Source organism: Rhineura floridana, chromosome 4 (genome assembly GCF_030035675.1).
Source record: "Rhineura floridana isolate rRhiFlo1 chromosome 4, rRhiFlo1.hap2, whole genome shotgun sequence".
Classification (NCBI taxonomy): domain Eukaryota; kingdom Metazoa; phylum Chordata; class Lepidosauria; order Squamata; family Rhineuridae; genus Rhineura; species Rhineura floridana.
Window position 1 is genome coordinate 160962738 of NC_084483.1, and position 11560 is coordinate 160974297.

The following is an 11560-nucleotide window of genomic DNA, read 5'->3' on the forward strand; positions in this document are numbered from 1 at the left end:
TCTTTTCGGCGCCAGGTCTAGACTTTCCTCTTCTCCCAGGCATTTTAGCATGTGTTTTTAAATTGCTTTTTAAAAATGTGTTTTTAAAGTTGTATATTTGTTTTTAATGTTTTTAATTGTTGTAAACTGCTCAGAGAGCTTCGGCTATGGGGTGGTATACAAGTGCAATAAATAATGCAAAATAACTCACAGACTGAACAACAGAAATCAGAAAAATGATTAGTGATTTCCCAAGTGGGGGAGACAGGATTGAACATCTCCACATTAAACACATGGCTTACTTTATGTCATAAGCAAACCACAAGGAAACAACAAAGCCAACACACTGCACACAGCATTAAATCTGTAGAAGTTTCAAGTGAACAGAAGGAATGGTTGCAATACTCTTACTATACCTGTTGTTGTTGTTGTTATATGCCTTCAAGTCGATTATGACTTATGGTGACCCTATGAATCAGTGACCTCCAATAGCATCTGCTATAAACCACCCTGTTCAGATCTTGTAAGTTCAGGTCTGTGGCTTCCTTTATGGAATCAATCCATCTCTTGTTTGGTCTTCCTCTTTTTCTACTCCTTTCTGTTTTTTCCAGCATTTTTGTCCTTTCTAGTGAATATGTCTTCTCATTATGTGTCCAAAGTATGATAACCTCAGTTTCATTGTTTTAGCTTCTAATGATAGTTCTGGTTTAATTAGTTCTGGTTTAATTTGTTCTAACACCCAATTATTTGTCTTTTTCACAGTCCATGGTATGTGCAAAGCTCTACTCCAACACTACATTTCAGATGAGTCGATTTTTCTCTTATCCACTTTTTCCACTGTCCAATACCTAGGTGGATGCATTTCAGGATATGATATTCTACTGGTTAGATTACCATTGCATAAAATTAGAGTAGAATACATTTGCTATTCAACCAATTCCATTTAATAGTAGCTTCTCTAGATAAGAGCATAGTTTATTTGTATTACTAACAGGCATCTGGACAACATAATTGCAAATATATGAGCAAATAATCTGGAACTCGTGAGATTTGTCTCAACATCAGTTATTTTCATAATGATTTTCTAGTTAACTCTTAAATTAAACATCTTGACATGCATGATTCATTAAAGATTTAGCCCACAAATAAAGTATGCTTGAAAAATTCATTTGGAATGCTCAGTATGATGAGCATACTCTGTCAATGCCTCTGTGCACTGAATCAACGTGGGTGTTGGAAGCAACACATTAGCAGGATATACTTCTTTTGAATGTCTCATGTATGATTAAGAATGCAAAGAGTAATCATGTTTTTAAAGAATATCACCAAGCTATGAATACACCCCAAAAACATACATTTAGCTAACTGATTTACCAGTCTCTCTCAATATTCTTAGCACATATTCCATGTAATGTTGGATAAGCACTGCAAAACATTCATAAGCCAGCTCATGGAAACTGTGCTTTCTCACTCCCAGTCAGCTGGTAAGATGTGACAGAAATACCAGCTGATGCTGCAGGAATGTTGAGCGGCAAGGAAAATAAACACCAGGAGAAAGCAGTCAAGAAGGGGGCATCACAGGCAGCATCATAAAAACCCACAGTTCCCAGCAGATTTGCAGCTCTTGTTCATAACAGTGGCCTGTACCTGCACTGGAGCTGTTTGCCAAACAGCAATTGCATACTTGCATGCTACTGACTCTGGCACTGCCTACCTCCATTGCCACTTCCTGATGCTTATAAAGAAAAGAGGGAATTCTAATTCCACCCAGTTGTCCCATGGCAGTATTTGGCAATTCCACCTAGCCAACTTTTTCACCAACCATTGCTGCTCCCAAACCTAGGCTAAAGCTTCCGGAAGTACCTGGCTAGAGCAATTACTGATCTGGCCACCTTCATGCGCACACAGTCAGTAACATCATCCTGAATAGGATCAAACAAATGTAGCGGGTAAAAAGCTGTTTTCTGAAAATTAATCTTTATTAATTTCATACTTCCATACTAGCACAAAAATAAACTGGGCCTAGAATTTCTTGGATCATTTTCAGACATGTTGCTTTTAAATGTGCATTGTGACTATTTTGTTTTCTGTTCATTGTCTTGACACCACACAATTGACCCCAGAGGATGTTGCTGAATGCCTGGCTATAAATATTCCATGAGGTTTTGTTCATCCCTAAGTACTCATTTTATATTTGTAAGACAAAAGCAGAGGGGTGGTGGTTAAACCTCCTCGCTTTGTAAATGAATAGGACAATCTTTGCATTCCACTTATTTGTAGTCACTAAGGAGATTAAATTTTCATTTGCTGTATGATGTAGTTCTTTTAAATTACTTGACAATAAAATAAAATTTTGCATAGTGATTTTTTTTGTATTGAAATTAGTATAAGTGTTTGATAATAAATATTTGTGGCCTATTTTTAGTCCTTTTGTGTTGACACGCTATCCAAATCTCATAAAATCATTCCTTGAATACAGCCATCAACTAAATTATGGCCCTATCTGCATTATACACTTAAAGCATTATCATACCACTTTAGTCATGGCATCCCACAAAGAATCCTGGGAACTGTAGATTGTTGTTTGGTACTAAGAACTCCCAGTATGGTTTAACAATCAATCCCTCTTTCCAGAGAACTTGGGGAATTGCAACTCTGTGAGGGGAAGAGGTGTCTCCTAACAATTCTCAGCACCAAGCAACAAACCACAATTCCCAGGATTCTTTGGAGGAAGGCATGACTGTTTAAAGTGATATGATATTGATTTAAATGTATAGTACAGATGGGTCCTATATGGTTTAGGAATATTCTAAAACAATATCTGCCCAATACAGAGCTACATGGACATTCCAATGTGTAGCCATTATTCCTATGATTGTAACACTCCTCATGCACTTCAATGGAAGGTTCACTTATGCACACTGTCAATCCATACATTGAAATAAATGGGCCAGATTTTGTGTGCTTATAGATCTCCATGCTCTCAAGTGATTATTAGATTATTAGGTCAGGGTATATCTGTGAAGATAACATACAACATTTCTCTGCATACTGCCTCAGTTCATGCATAACACTAAACCACACCATGGCTTAACACAAACATGTGAACCTGTGTGCTCCCAGAGAGGATATTATGGCTTCTTTACTGGTGCTCTGGCCCTGCTGCTGTGCTGCTGTAAAATAAGCCATGGTTTGGTTTAGTGTGTCATCCAAACTCAGGCTCATGGTTTGTTTCCTCCAGACTGATATCTGCAAGACAAGCACAGGCCCACTGTGACATCAGAACAATTGATTAGCCAATGACATTGAGATGCATGGCATGCATAAGAGATTACATCTTCACCAATCAGGTGCTCTCTAGATGTTTGGACTGCTAGCTGGGACTGATGGGAGCTGCAGTCCAAAACATCTGAAGGACACCAGGTTGGCTTGAGTTAGTGCCATTTTCATATCAGTACCTGAGCTCCTGCTGCTGACATCCTGACCCTGGAGGTGGGAGTGGCCAGCTGCTATACTCACCAAGCAAGCAGGTAGGCAAGCAGGCAGCGAGGAAGGGAGGCACCAATGTAGTGTGGGAGAGTACTGAGAGGACATCTTGTCCAGGGCCCCTCAAACTTGGCAGCACTACCATTGTTTAACACATATGAGCTATTCAATCTCTACTGTATGCAGTTTTAGAATGCATTTTTTACCATTCAATTAATGGAATTCTGTTTAATGTTAACTTTCTGGTTTCTTTTAACCTGCTTTGGTGCATTCTTTACAGATTTGTGACAGCAAAAGTGATGTATACAATAAAAGTTTCTTCCCAGTTCTTCATAAATCATCATTTGGACAGTTAATTTGCTGCTGAATGAAATGTTGTTAAAACAGTACTACTGAATATAATGCGTATAAAGTAGAAATAAATAGATAGAAACAAGAGACATCTGATGCCTGTAAAGAGCAAGGACTATCTAATGTGTTTAGCTACCTTTGGGAAGTTGAATAAAGTAGCAATATGTTTTGAACATATTCAATGAAAATCTGCATTGACTTTGTGTGTGTCTTTACTGATGACATATTGTGCAATCATTTATGGTAAGGAAACTATTGTATGTTTTTATGCTCCGATCCTGTAGATAATTCTGCATAGGTGCAATGCCCAGAGAGTGGCATGGCTGCTATACCTACAGCTGCATTTTATACTTAGCAAGTGGGCTAAACTTCTCTGTTCTTCTGCCTGCCTTTGGCTTCAGTCCCACTAAAACGTTTACTATCAATCACATATGATGTTCCAATGGTATATAGTGGCCAAAATGTCATGCAGCATCATTTATGTGTCTCTAGTTCCACCATGCCTATTCTCTACCCAACTCTGTGCTCTGCCCAAGCATTGTTTCACATTGGCTGTTGTGACTTTGGGAAGGCTGGCTATTATGTATAATTATATAATAATAGCATTTCTACAGCATTCTTTCCTAAGTGCTCAAAGAAACTCATTTACATCATAAGAAGCCTTATAGCAACCCTGTCAGGTTGTTTATTTTATTTTATTATAACACAGTTGTAAAACCTCTAAACAACTGACATAAAATATAAAATATACATTCAAATTATCAATATAAGTGAGAAGTTAAAATCAAATGGACCTTTAAAAATTCAAAATATCAAAATAAAATTACATATTAAAACACATGTCAACTTTACATATCCGGGTAGGCTTTCCTAAACAAAAAAGTTTTTAGCAGGCATCAGGGAAAAAATACGAATGTCTAATGGCAACTGGCAGGGAGTTCCAGAGTGTAGGCACTGCCACATGGAAAGATCAATTCTTTACAAATGCTAAATTAACATTGTGTAGCAGTTGTATAAGTTCTAGTTCTGCAAATTGAAATGGTTGAGCGGACATATATGGGCTGTAAGGCGATTCTTCAAGTAAACCAATCTTAAACTATTAAGGGCTTTATATACAAACAGTAAAACCTTGAATTTGGCTCAGTAACAAATCAGCAGATAATCCTTTGTAGCAATCTGGCTAGTTCCTATCAGCCTCAGTAGACACTTTGTCTCTGTTGTCTTTGGGCTCCAATAACAATAAGGGAATATTTGAGAAGAAAAACATGACAAAGGCAATTGGTTATTTTAGTTTTGCTGAGTTTTGCCTCCAAGCCCACATTTCATCCAATGTTGCAATCAGTGACAGAAACACTGTGTACAGATTATCCTATTCTCTTAATAAACCAAATGCTAAAGTTTATTTAACACACTAATATATTTACTTATGGCATTTTTATAGCCTTCAGTATTCTAAAGGTGTGTTATTCACAAGAGATTGTTGATTAATGGCCAACATGTAACCTTTGATTAATTAGCTGATATCCTAGGATAACATCCTTGAACTTTCAGGTGAATTAGTATAAAGAGCCCCTAGAAATTAATTACTGTACATCAAAATCAGACATGACAAGAGTACGTGCAGATAGAGGTGGTGGTGCCTTGAAGAGGGAACAAGATATTTATCCATACTCTATTCATGAGGAACTGATGTTACGGGGGCTGTAGTTAAAGCTTCGTTTTATTATAATTATTTTTTAGATAATCTGTAGCCTTGATTTTGACCTTAATGAGCCAATATGAAGCTATGCATGTGCACTCCAGTCTTTGGCAAAATATTCAGAATTGTGTGAACAGGCATGTTGCAATTAGAGTAGAAAATTCTAACCCACAATCTGTGCTGTTGGAGGGCGTGAGGATGAGGCAGAGGTGTCCCTCCATTGCGTTCTGCTAGTGGGGTTGGGATGGGGAGTCCACTGCCATACAAGCTTCCACTGTGCCTGCCAAAAGTACAGTAGAGTACATGTAACTGCTGGGAGTGTCCCTGGCTCTGAAATAAGGTGTTGTGGGATGGGGGGGTGTAGCAAGGTTGGAAAAGGATCTGCTGTATCCCAAAGCCAGTCCACTTCCTGGAGAGGGCCTGATTCAGGTCCTTCTGTTGCACCAACATGGAGCTAGTGAAGCAACACACAACAACACACACAGACATTTTGCTCTGGCTAACATAGGGCTTCGGAAGCAGTGGTAGATCCACTGCTGTATTCCACCCCACTGCTCCCAGCTTTGGATTGCTCCCTTATGAGATGCATGGAAGATGGCCGACAAGGGAGGAGACGCTGTCTGATGTTGATCTTAAACTGCTTTTAATAGTTTTAATAGTTCTTAGAGTTTTTAGAGTTGCTCCTAATTAAGAACGATCAAGTAACTCATCAGAGTCTTCTCTGTTCATTAGTCTTTAGACCTAGCAGAAATATATTGCTTGAGTCCGTGAACTGTGAACTGTGAGTTGGGAGCTGTCTCTTATCAGGCCTCTAGCTGTATTGGATTACAAACAACGCTGTCTCAGCCTTCAGCTTTCTGCCTTCAATTAACTTCAACTGTTTTTATTTGGCATTATTTGACATGGTTCTTACCAGGAAAATGTATCGGGACTGGGAAATCCAACAGGAGAGCAATTTAGCAGACAAAGACGTCCAGAAGAGTGAGAAACAACTCAAAATCACTCATTTTTTTCACTGGAAAAATAGAGAGACGAAAAGATTATGTCCTCCTTCTCTTCCAACAGTTGATTTTAATTTAAAGGAGACGCCTTATGTCTTTGACGGTAACTCTACTCTTTCGACTACTTCAAATAATGAAATATTGGATTGGTCCTTGGACTCTAAAGTATTTCATCTATTACAAGAGCCTCCTTTACCGGTTACCCCAAACCTGGCTGCTGAATTAGTTCAAGCTGAGTTTCTTTCCTCACAGAAGGTGGAGATAACTCGAGCTGACTCCTCTCCTGTAAACAGGACACAATCTGTTCGGACTTTAGATTCCTTAGGGGCTTTGAATTCGCCCAATTTTAATGAAGGCTCTAGACAACCTAACCTTCTTTTAATCATTCCTTTCTACCCCCTCAATTGGTGATACTTTCAGACCAACTGATGTCTATTATAAACTTTATTTCAGTGACCAATAACCTTTTAAGAACCCTCACTGAAGAATTCCGGAAGACACTACCCTTGGCCAAACCGGGTGTTCCTTCCGAAAATTTACTGCCTACTGTTACATCCCCTGCCCCCAAGCAGAAGACACTCCAAAACCAAAGACAGAAAAAGAAATGTCTTAAGAATGTAATAGAAGCAAGGAAATCTAAGAATATAAAAAATTGTAAATTACCCAGGGGAAGAAAGATGGACTTTCGTAAACTTTTCAAATTACTGGAAGACTTACTCTCTATCGAACACTCTAAGAGGAACTCTGAACAATTATGCTCAGCACATGAGGCCTTTAGGGCATCTCCTGCGAAGCATTTATCTCCTCCACGGAAGCCAACTCCTGTAATTGTATCTCCTGCATCCTTAAATAGACAAATTACCTGTCGGACTCAGACTACTAAAAAAAGGGAGACTATAGACCACTGGGCCTTACAACTTAACCAAAATACGATAGTCTTGTCCCATGTGCCATATCCCAGTAACAATGTACAACCTTCAAATTTGAAGTTATATATCTTGAAAGTTTTTCAATTTTGGAACATAGGCCCCATTAAATTTGGTGATCTATCCAAAATTGAAGTTTTGTCTAAAACTTTTACTGGTATGACACTACTGTTAACTTTTAAATCTTGTGGACCGGTAAATATACTCTTATCTAAGAGATCCTTTTTTTGCAGATCGGGCATTCATGTACATAGGCATTTTTTTAATTTAGTGAATACTTATCCTATAATTGCCAAGTGGCCCTGGGTTTGCTCAAGAACCCATGATCAATTATCAACCATAGGAGAATTACCTTGGGATTATACCTTACCCATAACTCCCATTTGTTTGGCTATACCTAAAGACTTAAATGATGTTCCTAGTCATGATCTTACTGTTTTAGACAGTTATAGTGCCCCTGCTAATTCCTTGTTAAAGATCGCTCCATCTCAATCACTATCAGTAAATTCTAGTCAAGAAGATATTTTCTGGTGATAAGGCCGAAGAATTATTGAGTAATTTTTCTAGTTTTTCAGATCGTGCCCAGCAGGACATTATAGATGATCTACAAAAACTCCTTAGAATTTTGCAGACCAAGAAATCCCCTCCCGATCCATGTGAAGAGACCGAACTAGGTTCTTTAAGCAAAATCCATCCTACTGAAATGGCTTTATCCTCTTCTTTATTAAAACAATCAAATACGAACACCTCCAGACATATGTTACCATCAGATAGTCTAGTTCATCAATTAGATTTCCACTTACCTTGACCTTATACAACCCAATTAGATCTGGCACTTTCCCTTCCATCTTTAGTGCCCGGGAAATCCTGTTCTGACTCAGTGAGGGCTCTAGAAATAAAGCCCTTAATAACCATGTCTGAAAGGGGGAGATATAATTGGAAAAATCCATCTTATCGTTCCAAGAAGAATGTAGCACACCGCTGCTTATTAACTCCTGTTCGATTACCCCAGCAAAATAGACAGATATACTCAGAAGAGAAGCCCCCGGGTTTCTTGGTCCTGCTTTTTAATGCCAGGTCGGTAAATGATAAGACTGCGATCATCCAGGATCTTATCTTGGATGAACATGCCAACCTGGCATGTATCACTGAGACCTGGCTGGACGAACTCAGTGGAGTTAATCTCACCAGTCTTTGTCCACCCAGGTTCTCTGTCCAACAACAGGCTAGACTTCGTAGTCGGGGAGGAGGAGTTGCAATAATATACCGTGAAACTATCTCCCTAACTAGGCTCCCTCTCCAACAAAATGCTGGGTTTGAATGTCTTTGTCTAAAGCTTGGTAATCCTGATAATATAGTGATCCTATTAGTATATCGCTCCCCTTATTGTCCAACGATTTCTCTACCTGAGCTCTCCAGTCTAATTTCGGAGTTGATGTTGGAGTCTCCCAGACTGTTAGTGCTGGGTGACTTCAACATCCATGCAGAATCTTCTCTTTATGGAGCGGCTCAGGATTTTATGACCACTATGACAACCTTGGGGTTGCTTCAACTAATTTCCGACCCTACACATATTGCGGGACATACTCTGGACCTTGTTTTTTATGCTGGTTTAGATGAAAATGATTTGGGAGTGGAGGGCTTATCAACTATCCCGCTGTCTTGGACGGATCACTACTTGATTAAATTTAAACTATCAGCAATACATACCTCTTCTGGAGAAAAGAGACCCATCAAAATGATCCGCCCTAAGAGATTAATGGATCCTATTACTTTCTTGTCAGCACTCGAAGAATTTCCTGATCCTCGAGTAAATGACTCAGTTAAAGTCTTAGTCAATTTATGGAATAACGCAATGACTAAAGCAGTGGACTCTATTGCTCCCCTACGCCCTCTTGTGCGTCTTTGGGCTAGATCAGCCCCATGGTTCTCTAGTGAGCTGTTAACCATGAAGCGCACTTATAGGGGTTTAGAGCGCCACTGGCAGAAGACTCGGAGCTTATCTGACCAACTTTGTGTTAAAATATTTTCAAAGACTTATGCGGCATCTAGGCGTGCGGCGCAAAGAACTTTTTTTTCGGTTGCCATCTCGTTAGCTGACAACCAACCAAAAGAACTATATCGGGTGGTCAAAGGCTTACTCAGTTCTGACCATCATGAAGCCAATGCTGACCACTCACTCATTTGCTGCCAGGAATTTGCTTCTTACTTTGACAACAAGGTTGCTCAAATTCGCTCCGACTTAGATGCCAATATCGTTGCAATTTCTATGGATGTACTCTCGGATTCTGTCTGTCTTACTGAATTGGATTCTTTTCAGCTTGTTCACCCTGATGATATTGATAAGCTTCTCGGTGGGATGAGACCTACTACCTGTTCACTCGACCCTTGTCCTTCCTGGATCATAAAACAGTCCAGGAAAAGACTGGCCAATTGGGCCTGCGGGGTGATCAATGCCTCTCTCCAACAAGGCCATCTCCCCGGATGTTTAAAAGAGGCCATTGTAAGACCTTTATTGAAAAAACCCTCTTTGAACCCTTCCTGTTTAGATAGTTTCCGCCCAGTTTCCAATTTACCATTTTTAAGTAAAATCATTGAACAAGTAGTTGCCACCCAACTCCAGTGTTTTCTGGAGGAAAGAGACTATTATGACCCTTTCCAGTCTGGTTTCAGGCCTGGTCACGGGACTGAAACGGCTTTGGTTGCTTTAGTGGATGACCTTCGTAGGGAACTAGACAGGGGGAGTGTGTCCCTGTTGGTCCTTCTTGATCTCTCAGCGGCCTTTGACACCATTGATCATAGTATTCTCTTGGACCGCCTCTCCGGGATGGGATTACGGGGTACCATTTTGCAGTGGCTCCGCTCCTTCCTGGAAGGTAGAACACAGAGAGTTTCACTCGGCGACTTCTGTTCGGACCCTTGGCCGCTATTGTGCGGAGTCCCTCAGGGTTCAGTGTTATCTCCGATGTTATTTAACATCTATATGAAGCCACTGGGAGAGGTCATCCAGAGGTTTGGAGTTCGATACCATCAATATGCTGATGATACTCAGCTTTATTTCTCCTTTCCTCCAGATGCTAAAGAAGCTGTCCGGCCCCTAAACCAGTGGCTGACTGCAGTGATGAACTGGATGAAGCTGAATAAGCTGAAACTAAATCCAGACAAAACAGAAGTGCTTCTAGTTAGTCGAAAGACTGATCTGGAAATAGGGAACTTACCAGTGTTGGATGGGGTTACACTCCCCCTGAAGACCCAGGTTCGCAGTTTGGGTGTACTTCTGGATTCGGCCTTGACCTTGGAAGCCCAGGTTTTGGCGGTATCCAGAAGTGCTTTTGCCCAGCTAAAACTGGTCCGCCAACTGCGCCCGTTTCTGGAGATTTCTGACCTAACGAAAGTAACGCATGCCTTGGTTACATCCCGGTTGGACTATTGCAACGCGCTCTATACAGGACTTCCCTTGAGAACAGCCCGGCAGCTTAAATTGGTTCAAAGGGCAGCTGCCAGAATGCTAACAGGAGCTGGCTTACGAGCCCATACAACCCCACTCTTACAACAGCTACACTGGCTACCAATTTTCTACCGGGCTCACTTCAAGGTACTAGTGTTAACTTTTAAAACCTTACATGGCTTGGGCCCTCTTTATTTGTCGAATCGTATTTCCTTTTATGAACCCTCTCGGCTCCTGAGATCCTCTACAGACCCTGGTCTTATGATCCCTCCATTCTCCCAAATCCACCAGATGGGTACTAGAAACAAAGCTTTTTCGGTGGTTGCCCCTACACTTTGGAATGCCCTACCGATGGAGGTACGTTTCTCCCCCTCACTTGCAGTTTTTCGCCATCAGGTCAAAACGCTTTTATTTCACCAAGTTTTTAATTGTAATGTATAGATTGTTTTAGAAATTTTAATCTGTCATCGTACTAATTATATAATTATGTTTTTATTATGTTATCTTAATTTGTATATGTAACTGTAGTTCCTGTTCGCCGCTCTGAATTCTTCTGAAATAGAGCGGGTTATAAATATATTAAATAAATAAATAAATAAATTATATATGATTGTGAATAATGTATTAGGAGCATAGGAACACAGGAAGCTTCCACTGGTACATCTAGCTC